The sequence below is a fragment of the Phodopus roborovskii genome, unplaced genomic scaffold (genome assembly GCF_943737965.1).
Source record: "Phodopus roborovskii unplaced genomic scaffold, PHOROB, whole genome shotgun sequence".
NCBI classification, from domain to species: Eukaryota; Metazoa; Chordata; class Mammalia; order Rodentia; family Cricetidae; genus Phodopus; species Phodopus roborovskii.
In genome coordinates, this window is record NW_026126407.1 from 1,746,914 (window position 1) to 1,761,944 (window position 15,031).

The following is a 15,031-nucleotide window of genomic DNA, read 5'->3' on the forward strand; positions in this document are numbered from 1 at the left end:
GGTATCAGAAAAGTTACTATGCTTCATAATAAGAATCCTTGGAAGCCATGGTGGTTTCTGGGGTTAATTTGAACAGGATTCTAGCAAGGATTGCTTGGCTGTTCCCACTCAATGCTGCTCTTCCTGCATGAGTCTTTGTTTACCAATAATGGAAAATCCACACTTATTATCACTAATTGTTTCTCACTGGTTCTTATATATATGGTTACATCTTTATAAAGTGCCAAGAACAGACAGCCCTTGCCACTTACTGCCTGTGATGGTTGACTTCAGTTGTCAACCTGACACGACATGGAATCACCCAAGGAGAGATTCTAAATGAAGCATTGTCTACACTGGATTGACCCATGGATATGGTTGTTGAGAATTGTCTCCATTAACTTAATGAATGTGGGATAACCCAGCCCAGTGTGGTCAGTACCACTCCCTAGTGGGTCCTGAATAAGAATGGAGAAATTGAGCAAGCAAGCCAGTATGAATTCATACATTTCTCTCTGCCCTTGACTGTGGGTGTGTTATGACTAGCTGAGGCCCTGCTTGGTTTTCTCACAATGATGGAATGTGATCTGGAACAGTAAGATGAAATAAACTCCATTCTCCCCTAAGTCGCTCTTGGTTATGGCAGTTTATCATAGTAACAGAAATGGAACTAGCACCCTGCCCTTACACATAGGATGACTGGGTATTTGTAGTGCACTTGACCTTGCTGACTTTTAGGAGTAGGATATCTCTGATGTCTGTCATATTGGTTCCCTAAGTTGTCTGTACTGTGCATTGAGAAAACAAGAGCATACTATATTGGGTAAAATAAATAAATAACTACTTCCTAATTTGGAGTTCATGAGAAATCCATTAAAGAGAAATCTGGATTTCATGAAACTTCTGATGTCTCACTGTTAAAAGTTGCAATAATACTTTGGGGTGCTGCCATTTTAGGATGGCTACCATTCAAAGCTTGTTTATGATACACCAGGCACTAGTTTAATAGGTTGCATTTACTACTCTCATTTGATTCAATGTTCACAAGATCTACAATGTCAGTGTTATTAGCTCCACATTAAAGATCAAGCGGCAGAAATGCAGAGGTTTGATGGCTTGGTCAAGGTCACATTTGTAATAAGTTACAGATTTGGTATTCAAACCTAGGTCCTTATGCTCTTGACAGCAATCCCAAAGACCATTGTGGAGTTTGAACTTTATTCTGAAGGCCAAAGAGAACCCATGGGATCTACAGAAGATGAGTGAAGGGTTTCAACTTGACAGCAGCACTGATAGGTGTGGGTGGAGGTGAGGACCAGTGGTAGTCCAGGTGACAGAATCCTGGTGACACGTCTGAGAATTGAGACATTGAGGGAAAGAAGGGTGTCCTAGAGAGACACAAAGAGTCTGGAACAATGGTACTTAAAGACAGGCAAAAAAAAAAAAAAAAAAAAAAAAAAAAAGTATGAGATGGTACCAGGGATTCTGATATGGGTGCATTGGTTGGTGGTGGTGCCATTTGCTGTAGTAAAAAACCTTAAGAGGGAGATTGTTAGGAAGAAAAGATGAGAACATCAATGGCCCAGCTGAAGTCCAAGTGTCTGAGGGACATCAGTGAAACATACAAAAAGAGTTACATATTCTGGCACCAAACTCAGGAGAAAGATTTAGCAGAAGACCTGGGGCTAGCTGACATAAGTTCATTCACGAGACTTGAAACCAAGGAGACAGATGATTCTCTAATGAAAGTATAGAATAAAAAGTGCAATAAAGGTGTAGCTGATAACAGGAAAATATCTTGTCCATGACCAAATGAAAAATCTTCTTGTTTTCTCTGAACCCTAGGCTACCTGCCACACGACTCAGGGTGCTAATGGAATTCTCTAAGTACAGAAAGGAAATTATTTGTTTCCCAAATTCCCAAATGTTCTTCTAGCAAAGCCAACATGTACTCAAGGAACCCAGTTTCCTGCCTGTGAGAAAGGGAATGCACAGAAAACATGGCAGCCTGACATTTCCAGGACTGTCTTTTATCATTGGTACACTGGGTGGGTGTGCGTGCGCACATATGCACACACACACAAACACACACACACTCACACACTGTTTTAGTTATGTTTTTGTTGGTGTGATAAAACACAGACCAAAAGCAACTTAGGAGAGGAAAGCCTCTATTTAGCTTACAAGTTATAAATTACATAGAGGGAAGGCAATGCAGGAACTCAAGCCAAGAGACCATGGAGTTATATTACTTATTAGTGCTTCCCTTCACCAGCTCAGCTACCTTTCTTATACAGCCCAGGCCCACCTTCCTAAGGATAGTACCACCCACAGTGGGCTGGGCACTCCTCTACCAATTTAACAATCAAGAAAATATTCCCACAAACAAGGTCACAGGAGCTTTCTTTCTAGATGACTTTAGTTTGTGTCACATTGATCAACACTAACCAGTGTGCACACACTAGTTCAGAATGTCAAGGTGCATATAAGATGGTAAGTATATTATCTCAAGGGTTCTCAACCTGTAGATGAGACCCCTTTGGGGGTGAATAACCCTTTCATAGGGGTTGCATATCAGATCTCCTGCAAACCAGGTGTTTATACTGTGATTCATAATAATAGCAAATTTATACTTAGGAAGGCTGAGAATAACTGCATTATCTAGTAGAAAGAATACAGTCTTTGGAATTAGAAATATGTGGGTTCAAATTACACACTGAATGTGGAACCTCAAGCAAATGATTTCAACACTATAAGTGTCAGTTTCACCACCTATGAATTATCCTATTCATATCTAGAAATCCAGAAGCACAACTGAATGGCTCAGGTGAGATAGAGAACAGTTAGAACAGCACCCTGCCTACTTCTGACCCCACAGGAAGATGTGGGAAGATGTAGGAAGAGACCCCTGCATCTCTCCCCACTTCCTCTCCTTAGTATAGGATAGAGTCAGAACTGAGCAAGATTTTGGATGGTTTGGGCCACCCCTCCACAAATTGAATCTATCATGGGGAGGGGGCTCCAAGATAGGTCTGTGCTTTCTCAAGTCATCCTTTGTAACTGGATGCTACAAATAAGGTTCCATCATGACCTGAGATAGCCCTAGTCATTGTCATTGGACCTGGTGACTCACGACAGAACAAAATACAGCACACACACACACACACACACACACACACAGAGAGAGAGAGAGAGAGAGAGAGAGAGAGAGAGAGAGAGAGAGAGAGAGAGAGAGAGAGGTTTTCTTCCCAGGTCCCAAACAATCTTATATACAACAAACATCATTGGAACCAGCAGGTGTGCATGCCAAGAGAAAACAGTCTCTGGACTCTGAGTAATTTGTTTCTTCTAGAAAAACATAAAAGACAGAACAGGGTAGGATACAAGGGAAGGATCAAACCCCAACACAGTCAGTGTTCCGCTTCTTCAGAGGTATTTTTTACATAGGTTCTGAGCCTGAGGATCAAAGTGAGGCTGCTTCCTTAGAACAGCCCACAGTCCCTAACCTCTATCCTTGTTGGTGCACACTCATCATCTACATTAAGGAGGCAAGTCTGGTGCCCAGGGTGTCTCTGAAGACCAGGCTGTGCCTGTTCTAGTTTGAGGTTAATGATCAACTCAGATACACACATCCTTAGAGAAACACATCCTAGAGGGCATCTAGTCTGAGTAGTCTAGTCTCTATCATATAGATTACAGACTTGCCTTGTAGAAGGGAATGAACTTTCTACAGTTAGCAGGTGAATTGGGGTATAAACTCTGAGATACTGTTGCTCAAGCGAATGAGCTTCTAAGTGCCACCCACTCCCCTCAGAGCTTAATGTCATCTCTTGTGCACAGACTAGGCAGGCGTGATGGCTAAGCAAGTGAAACACTGCCCCACAGGCCTGATGGGCCTGATTTATGGAACCTATACAAAGGTAGATAGAGAGCAGGCTCCACAAAGGTTGTCTTCTGACCTCCAGATAGAGGGTGGTGCATGAGCCCCCTCCATGCATATCATACACAAACAATCAAAATCAAAATTTAAAATTTTAAAAGATTAAGAGTTGTCATAGGTAGCTGAAGAAGCATTTGAGTCAATAAAGTGCTTATTACACAAGATAAGGATCTAAGTTCAAGCCTCAGACCCAACACTAAACAAAACACTCAGGAGTTATGTTTGCTTATGACCCTTACCCTGCGGAGGCAGAGACAGGTGGTCTCAGTGGCGAGCCAACTTAATCTATTTGTCAGGATCCAGCCAATGAGAGACTTCTCATTGCAAGGTAGGGCTTGCAAGGTGACTCACTAGGTAAAGGAGCTTACCGAAAAGTCTCATGACCTGGGTTCAGTTCCCAGGACCTACAGGGTGGAAGGAAAGAACCAGCTGACACTTGAAAGTTGTTCTCTTACTGCCACATGTGTGACATGGCATGAGTGCTTACACACACACACACACACACACACACACACACACACACACACCCCAAACCAATACTTATATACATTAAAAACAACCCTAAGTTCCCATGGACAGCATTACAGTGATAGAGAGTATCAATCAATATTCTGTGCTCTGACAGTATAGTACCTGTGGTAATAGTATTGTATCACTTAGTTCTGAAGCCACATTGGTAAAACCATCCTGTACTTGAGGTGACGTAAGGAAGAGAGATGACCGATTCATTGATACAAAATATCCTTCAGAGGTGCGAGATTTTCTGCCCAATCTTTATTTAATGCCTTCATGTGCCACACACCATTTTCAATATTAAGGCCACTATCAAGAATGAAATGACCTGTAAGGCCTCCTGATGTGGTGAGGAGCAGATACAGGAATAACCAGCCCCATGAAATGATATCTGCCGCCACTGAAATCTGCACCATAGTTTGAGGGATGGACGTGGGGAGTGTTCTGGTTTTTGGTGGACACGATGCTGCTACCCTTTAGGATAAGTACCACAGGTGAGGAGGACACATTTGGGGGAACAGAGATTGAAAGAGTTTGCTAAGGGTGGAGGTAGTGGTTGTTGCAATTAAGAAAAAAAAGTGTATGAGAGAGAAAGAACAGAGTACAAGCGGAGGTTTTTTTTTGCGGGGGGGGGGGGGAATGGATTCTAAAAAGGCAAAAGGGGAGGGGCAAGACCAGCCTCCAGGGACAGGAACAGTGGGAGAGAGAGAGAGAGACAGACACACACACACAAACAGAAAGAGAGAGAGAGAGACAGAGAGAGGGAGAGAACGTTAGATGGGAGGTGGGCAGGGCCCTTTTAAAGGGAAGATAGAGAATAGGCATAGGTGATGCTCTTAGTGGCAGCAGCCTGTGAGAGCCCAAGGCAGGGCAGTACAAGTGACCAAATACTAGCAGTAGTGACAGGAGAGGCGGAGGAGGCAGACGGAGAATTCAGTTTTGGAACATGGGATCCATGGGATTCTGTGGGGTGAGGCACACGCCTCTCTGTAGCAGGACTCCACCCCACAGGTACATCAGTCCACATCACTGCTGCTCAGTCATTTGTGTTCAGACTTTAAGGTACGGACTCCAATTTGGGAACCACTTATGTCTCCTTTTTGCCTTTCGAGGAATTTCCCCTTTTCTTCGTTTACCCTCATTTTTATGGGTTTCATGGCAACAAGAGAGAGACACGTCTGTAGACAGTCCATCACATCAAACCAAGTGTTTCAGAAGGCGATGTCAATAATGCCAAGTGTCTCTTATGCCCACACTCAAGGGGGTGTTGCTGGAGGTCACCTAGAGAAGCAACCAGGCCACTTCTCAAACACTGAGAGGGGCACGTGGAAACAAACTGAGGACCCAGAAGGGGCCCACACACGACTCACTTCACTCCTAGAACACACTGACCCTGACACAAGGACTGGGACTGACCCTTGCTCAGTGAAGAACCCCTGGCTTCCCGTTCCTCACATCCCAGGAGCTACCATGTTAGTAACGGAGAGTGCAGAGGAAGAGGGAAAGATGAGGTAGGGGCAGACGAAAGAACAGAGAGAAGCCCCAACATGGTGTAACAGAATCAGGACACTCTGTGGATGGGAGAAGGGCGTCCAATCAAACTAATCCTAATCCATGGTTGTAGTGTGATGAGAGTTTATTAGTCCCAAATCAAGAGAAGCTTTTCAGCGTGTGTAGCCTGTGGCTTCTCCAATCCTGGATTCTTGCCTGGTCCAGCTCCAACAGAGTCTACTTCACAAAAGAGACAGTCATCACAGGAAGGATTGTACATTCAATAATGCTATTTGCTCAATTTCTTTACTACTAAAATCATCTTTATCTACTTTATGAAAGTGAGTCATAATGTTGATATGTAGGTGGTGTGCCTTTTCCAGAAATAAACCAACTCAATCCATTTTTGAGGGGTGTCATCTAGGTTAAGTTCATTTACTGACATAAATTGTTCCCTTGATTTCTCCTACCCTCCTACCTTGTTTTCCCCCTTTCTCACTCTTCATTCATTATTCATTCATTCAACAGCACAGAGCTCCTGAAAAAAGTGGGCCACCTAGACCTAGAGCATGATTGCTGACTGAGCTGGCTCCCAGCGATTCCAGGAGCTGTTTAAACAAGGGGGTTAGGAGTCCAAAAGGAAAGAGAGTTCATGATCAAGTTCAGATAAGTTGATTGAGGTGAGAGTCTGCTCAGAAGGAAAGAATGAGAAGCAGAGAACAGGAAGTACAGGGTACAGGGAGCCCCAGTACCATAGAACCTGGGCCTTGAACTTCCCGGAAGGTCTGCTTTCCTTTAGAGATGGCGTTCTGGAAGCAGTGGGGGAGGCGGGAACAGGTAGATTCGGTAGCTTAGAGGGATCCTACGTGGTTATTAAGATCTAAGTAAACATCTCAGGGTAAGAGCACACACATTTGGAGCTTCCTTAAATAATAAACTGAAGGCCAGTGAGTCATTTTCCTTAATTAGCTTAGTTCTCTATCCCGGGTGAGAAATCCCTCTTATTCAAGTGAAACTGTTTATTTAAATAAGATTCCTTGTCTTTGGGGCCTTTTTAGCATTTTAAGGGATGAGTGCAGCAGCTTTGTTTACCTAGCTGAGTTTCACTTAATCACCTTGGCACCTGACTAATTGTTATCACTTCTTCATTAAGGCCTTTCCTGCAGAGTCTTCTAATCCTTCACCCTAATCCTTCACCTATGACCCGCCCCCTTCCCTGCCTTCCCTGGGTCACCGCTGTGGCTGTGTCCAGGTCCTTGACCACTGAAGCAGCTTAGACTGGCCTTGTCTCTGTTTCCTCTTTTTCACCTGCTGTAATCCATTCTACTGCCTGTTTTAAATGCCTAAAAGCTTCCTGTTCATTCTATTCCTCCAGCTAAACTCCCCACAAGACAAAGCATAAAGTAAACACAGTGTGACTGTCAATATAATAAAATTGGACTTACCCTTCTGTACATGTGCACATGCTCACAACATACTTGCCTGGCCTCGAACCATTTGTTCTTTACTAAGGCCACTCTCCTTTACACTTAGAAAAGATCCACTGTTGAGATCTAGTTTCAGGCCTGAGCTACTGAGTACATGCCTTTGGACTCTTTAACGGAGTCCACAGGGCTAATATCTTTGCATTTATTTCCATGGGAGGCATTGTGATATAGACATGGCATAGGTCAGTGAGAGGGGGAAACTCAGAGGAAAGATTCCTGCTTGCCAAGCGAATGCTGGTGAAATGGTTCAAGGGCAAGAGTACTTGCTGTCCAAGCATGAAGATCTAAGTTCGAATCTCCAACTCATCTAAAATATGATCACATGCATTCCTGTAAACCCAACACTGTCAGAAGGAAGGCAGAGACCAGATGATTGCTGGGGTTGGTGACTAACAGTCTAGCTTCAGATTGGGCAAGAGACACTATCTCAGGTGAATATGGTGAGGATTGATAGACTAAGCCACCCAGTGCCCTCCTCTGGCTTCCATGCATGTGCACAGGTGCACCCTACACTCCCACAAAAAATATACAAATACAATGAAATAACTTTTAAAAACATCTGTGATTGTTTATAGCTCTTTATTTTCTCACATATAAACTGGACCAAACATATTGAACTAGCTGATCCCTAAGGGGCTCTAGTTTCATATGGCAAAGCCCACTCAAAAGTTCCCTACCTTGTCCTTGCCTAGGTAACTGCCTTGATGAGGATGCTCGCAGTGGGTGACTGGACTCAGTGTTTGAAAATATCGAAAACTAAGTTTGTATCAGAAATACAATCTACATAAGACTCCTGCTCAGATACCTACTTCTGAAGATAATGAAGCCAACTAGAAAGCTGGCCTCAGGTACCCCTGTCCAACAAATAAAAATGCTAGTATCCTACATGGCTCTCCTTTCCTTAGAACCCAAGGGTTATGTCAGGGAGTAGGAGTATGTAGGCAAGTTCACATGAAGGTAGCTCAAACCTCAGCACTAGCTTTGAGACTACACCTACGAGGGGAAGGGCAAGGCTTGTACAGGTCCACAGCATGCTCATGCAATTCTTATGATTAAAAATAGTCCACATGTAACATCACACTTGACCCCCACAAGGGCCCCATAACCAAAATGTCAACAAACATCAGGAAGGTCTATATGACCATTACAGGAGTCTGGGATATACCAGGGCTGATGGTCCCTTCCTACATGGAACTAGTATCCTAGAAGAGTGGAGTATGTTGTGTTGGGATGCAGAGGTAATCTTCAGAGGGGAAGCTCCCAACAAATGCACAATTACAGGGAAAGCACACTGGCAAAGCTGGGTAGTTGATCCCAACAACTTCCATTTATTACTCAATGAATATTTACTACGTGCTTACTAAATGCCCAAGTACTGTGCTCAGTGGTTTCCATAGTTATCTTATCTAATCTTTATGCTAACCCCGAAAAGCAGATATTATTATCTCCATTTTTCAAACAAGGAAATTACCAGTCAGAGTCTAGTAACTTTCACAAGTTGACCCTGCCAGCTTGTGATGGAGCAGTGAGGAGTGTGACTCATCCTGTTGGTTAGAAGTAAGGGAGAGCTTTGAACAGGAAACTGTTGAGCAGGGTCTCAAGTACTAAGCAGACATTCACAAAACTCAGAAAGAATGAAGTTCTCATCTGGACCAGGTCATTGCCATAATATTGCAAAACTAGATTTCTGCTGGGAAAGCAAGAGACTTAAACAGCTGAGCAAGGGGCCTGTAGGGTGGGAAGTTGTATGAACAACTATTGGGACACAAGGGCCTTCCTAGCTAGATGTGCTCAGAGCTTCTTGTTATTCATTTATTTCAAATAGAAAGTAGATGACCTATACATAGCACACTGGGACAAGTTGGCAAGCCTGAGAAGTTTGAGCTTGCTTTCCCCAAACCTGTGACATTCAATGTCTATAGTCCACACAACTATTTTTTTTTTCAAGACATGGCTTCTGTTTTCTGTGTGTAACAGTTCTGGCTGTCCTGGCACTCACTCTGTAGACCAGGCTGGCCTCAAACTCACAGAGCTCTGCCTGCCTCTGCCTCCCCAGGGTTGGGATTAAAGGTGCCACCATGTCCTGCTTCATTGTGTGTCTTAATATACAGGCTGTGACATGCTGCAATAAGCAATGAAGATCCATTGGAAGCTTTCAAGCAGCATGAAAATATCATCAGAAATGGCTGAGTGGGAAATGAACAGGAGGGGAAGAAACTAAGACAAAAACAAGAGTTAGAAGAATGGGGCCTGAACTCAGGGAGGGCTGCCTAAGAGCACACATGGGCTAGAGAGGGATTTGATGGGTAACACTGAGAGCCTATTGTGACAATTGGAGGGTGAGGGCTAAGCTCGGGAATGTTTCAAGATTTTTGAAGGAAAGTGAGACGTAGGATTTATTACCAAAATATCTCTTCTTGGGGGTTGAATTCCAGTTCTACATTTAAAAGACTACAGTGCCAATAGTTCACAAACCAGAGTGGACACTTCACATCTCTCAATCCATTGATGACTAGAGTTGAGAAAAGAAAAAGTCCAAAATATAAACAAATAAACATATTAAAAATATTCTGCATGGGAAGTTGGCTTGCAGGAAGCTAATAGATAAAGTGTATTTATTGTGATCTGATATCTGACACCCTCCACATGTCAGAATTCTGCTGTCACCCGCTGCAGAAGATGCACCCCTCCTACAGAGCAAAGCCCTAAAATGTTACTGAAGGAAGACAGGAGAGGCAGATGTGTTTTCGCTAATAGAATTCTATCTCTCCTTTATTGTTCCTTCCTGCAGGGAAAAAAGATGTGGTAAAATTGGCCTGTCATTGTTTTCTGCTTAAAAAACAAAAAAAGAAATAGAAACACTTAAATACCACAAAACTCCCCATTGTCAAATGACTAAACACCCACGGCATAGCTCACCTGACAGCCATGTAACCAATTCAGAACATTAAGCTATGCAATGAATTACCATTCAGCCATCAGAAATAGGACAGCTGGGCAACTTTGGCTGGTGATGGTGACTGAAGCAATGGCCAAGGTCTGCTCCTCAGACCTTTTTGCACAAAGAGACATCATTTGCCAACACAGCCCATGTTTCTAAGAGTTAATGGTTTGCTTGTCTGGTAAGCACCACACCAGATCTTCATCTTCTCTCAGCATGGCCACTGGCTAAACCTAAAATACAACATGTCCTTTCCTCCATTCCTGTGTGGATTTTACAGAACAAATTAGGATCCTAGAGGCTTGGGGTCCTCACTATAAGTCCCTGCAATTATTTTGAGCTAAAATACTCAGGATTATACGAAACATATAGAATTTGACCCAACATGAAACAGAATCTTTTTTTAGTGCTTTTATCTCTCTGTGTGAGTAGGTGGTTGTTTTGTGTTTCCCTTTTTGGCCAGGCTTTGGCCACGCACTCAGACTACCAGGTCCTCTTGAATCTTAAGCCTATCTTTTGCTTTCCAAAATAAATGTCATTTCTCTTCTACAGAGGTTCCAAAGGAAAACCAACCAACCAACAACGAAACCCAACCAACCCAATAAACAAAAACCACAAATGGCTGTTAACATAGTCAGCAGGTGCCAAGAAAAGCAGAGGCTTCTTCATCCATAGCCATCATATGGCAGCTTCAGTACCTGGAAGGCTGTGCTGTGCGAGGCAAGAGCTGGGGAGGAGGTGACTGTCAGTCAAGGCTGAGTTTGATTGTAATAAATCACTTTATATTTCTCAGTCTTAGAATCCTCCAAATACAACAGAAACAGTGGCATCTATTTCATTACATTGACTGAAGGGGTTAAATGAAATAATATGTGTAGAGTTCCAGATACCACATCTGTCACATTACTATCACCTACAAGTTAAATTTATTAACATTGTAATTATTATTAATAATAATTATCATAGATTTTGTGATATACATGTCAAATGGTAATTCCCCTTACCTTCTCACACTACCTCTAAACTGGAAAAGGCAGTTCAAAGAACATTCAAGCCGTAGGGGAATGTGGAGTGTAGTTGTGGTTGAAAACTGTGTATCCCTTTATGATGATCAATTGTCCATCCAGGATCACGGGCACTAGATCAGGGGATCTAGCCAAAATTTCACTCAGTAGTCAGTAAAGAGGCTGGAAAGAGACCAGGAACAGGTGACAGAGACACAGCTAGCAGAAAGGATCAGGATCGCTGGGAGGCCCCTCTTTGGAGGCCATTCTCACCCAAACTCCTCTGCTTTACTGGGGAGAGTTTGCCATGATTTGAATCTGAATCGCCCCCCCCCAGAGGCTCATATTTAAATATTTATCCCACCCCACCCCCACCTAGTAATGCTATTCTAGAAACCTAGGGAGGTGTATCCCACTGGCAGAAGGAAGCTACTCTAAACAGGCCTTGGAAGGTTATGCCCATCTCTGGCTCTCATCTTCCTTTCTAGTCACTGTGATGTGAAGAGCTTTAGCTACATGCTCTCACTGTCAGATCTGAGCTGCCCCACCATGGCATCTCAGTCATGATGGACTGAAACCCTCTTAAACCATGAGCCAAAGTTGCTTCTGTCAGACATTCTGTCACAGTGACGCAAAAATAACTTTAACTAGTGTGTGTGTATATTGCGAGGATAAATAAGAATCTGGGAAACAATAGGCTGATGGATGTTTATTCGGAGAGAAATCACTTACACCAGAAACAGATGACTACTACCCCCCAGGTTCCTGTCCCAGGGACGCCTCTGGATATTGTATGTCTCTGACCAGGAAGCAAGAGAGAGAGCTGAGGTCCGGGACCCCAGACCCAGTCCCCCTTGGTTACTCCCTCACCTGTCCCCACATCCCAATGGATGTAGTCAGTGCAACAGGTGTGGGTGGGGTGGATATCTCACTACATGTGTGTTCATGAGCATGCATGCCCACATATGTGTACAGGTTCATGCACAGACACAGTAAGATTTTATTATGATCATTCTTTGGTCACAAGGTATCTATTATGCCACTCATCACTAGGGTTTGTGTTGAAAGGGGATTGAGACAGGTGAAGGTCTTGGTAGACACTGATAATGAAGGCAGGCTCAAGAGTTACAAGCCAAGAAGGGACATTCTAGAACACACAAAGGTCAGGGTTGTGGTGATAACTTGCATATACAAATAAAGCTTGTCTGAGGGTCAGAGAATGGAGCTTGCCACTAGGTAACATAGAGGTCTGGAGATCTATACAGATAGACAGGAAGTGAGAGAGCTGAGTGAAACAATATATAAGCAGAGAGAAACAGGAACTCACTCTGGTCTTCTGAGACACAGGAGGTAAGGTGTGGCTGTGGCTTGCTCCTTCCTCTCTCTGATCTCTCAGATTGGCCGAAAGGTCAGAGGTGTCATGACATAAAATACTACTAGTATTGTCACTTTTTAGGGACAGTTCTTATCAGAACATGCCTACACACACACACACACACACACACACACACACACACACCGGTGGGCTTGGGTTTTGTTTGCCCCTAAATGAAAGAACTTTATGAAATAGCCTGTTTATGATCACTCTTCATGTTCAAAGTTACACTTCTACATGGCTGTGGACAGGGTGGGTGTGTTCTTTGATCTCTGGTTATGTTTATCCTGTATTTTTCATATCTGATGCAAACAAAGTATATACACCTTCATCGAGTTCTCTATAAAACAGCATGGTTTCCTGGTGGCATTGTGCCTCTCCATCATTTGTCTGATGACTCCTCTATTGTTGGGCATGGCAAAAACTTTCATTTTTTTTTTCTATGAAGAGCCTTGATATGAATACCTTCATAGTTCCACCATTATTCCAGAATTTGTTTCCTTGGAGAAACTTCTAGAGTGTGGAATTAGCAGTTCAGGGGCTACGAGCTTGGCTTTATCGCTCCAAGATTTTCCAGAAAACCGTTGGAAGTCTAATGTTGTGTGTTAGTGCTGTAGGCTGTGGAGAGGCATGGAATGAGCAAGTGTATGTATGTATGGGCTAAGGAAGTGTTAAGGAGAAAGCATGCCTGAGAGAAGGGAAGGGAAAGGCAGGTGGTGGGAAGGGAGGAGGGGGGAGATCTGAGGAAGGAAACAAAGGCACCTAGGATGAAAGATCATGGTTTGCAGACATGAGTTCCTACTTCGTGACCACGTGGTGGCTCTTGGTGTGTTGAGAGGGAAAGTATTTTGTGTGGCTCTCTCTAACTTACTGAGCCCAGCTTGGCACTTAGGCCCTTGGAGACCTCCGTAGACCTCTTCCTAAACAATTAGCTTCTGCTTTTTGAGCTTTGCTCTGATGGCATCTCGCCAAAGCTGAAAGAGGAATAACCCCACAGCCACAGCAAATCCCCAGAGTCCTGTTTCTGTCCCCAGTCAATTCTGCCTCCCTACCATGGGGTTTCTGTAGAACTGAATTACAGCAACACCTACTTTGTCACTTTCATTCTTGGCTCCCAGAATTCTGTCTTACTAACACATTTGAGTCTGAAGTGGGTTGGAATCTAAGCTGTGCCACCTACATGGCACACTCTGTGTGGCCCTTGGCAACTAACTTCCCGCTCTGGGCTCCATTTCTTTCTCTGGAAAAATGAGGCATAACTCCATACTTGGCACTAGCACAGGCTCTATGATGATTGCAGTCAGTGAGGTCTATGCTGTGCCTAAGCCAGCAATAGAGAGAATGAAACTAGAACAATGAAATGTCTCTTATGTCTTCTTCAGTTGACATAGATATTACCCAAGGAGGGAGTACTTGTGAGGCCCCCTTAGAGATACACATAACAGTTCTGGGTTGCTACTCTGTTACCGGCCCCGCTTCTTTTCTTCCCTTTGGATAATCACAAGGCTATCCTGCAGCAGAAAGAGATAGTAAATCTCTCCCTCAAGGCCTCTCCTTGGGGTGGACAAGGGGATAAAGTAGACGTAGTGGACCTCAAGGCAATGGCTTGACCAAGCCTTTTGTAAATCAAGGAGAGTAAACAAACCATTGGTGGCTGACATACAGGGAAGGCCCCAGTGACCTGGGAAAGCAGTCTGAATGCAGCTTTTGATGAATCAGCCTGGCCTTATATCTCAGAGCCCCAGCAGAGGGTCTGTCGGCAAGATAGATTCAGGACCGGTGAGCTGGCGCTCCCCAAAGCAGAGGTGAGAGCCAGGGCAAGATTTTCATGATTAGAAAGAATATGGGGACAGTCAAGGAGCTGTGAATAAAATGCCTAATTGTACCTGGGTTTTATATTTCATTAAATCCTATTTTAACTGCATGCCTTTTCATCATGAGTGGGTGGTTACTGTTGGAGAGGGTTATTATGCTTAACTGTTTTAACAGGAGTTTTGTTACGTGTAGGGGAGAGCAAATTGACTAGGAAAGTGTTTGAGGCTCCATTTCTCTGCGAACTTTATGACCACGACCAAGCTTGCAAGAAATACTCAGGTATGAAAGTCTAAGCACAGAATAAAGTATTAGGTAGGCAAGGGATACTGAGAGGGCAAGACAAATTAATTAGTGCTTAGAACTACATCAACAGGATGCCACAAGAAACTAAAAAGTCCACTGGAAATAGGTTCTAGATGTAGTGAAGGTGAATGTTCTCAGTAAAGCAAATCCAGGCAGATTAGCCCTCAGAATGCCATCATGCCT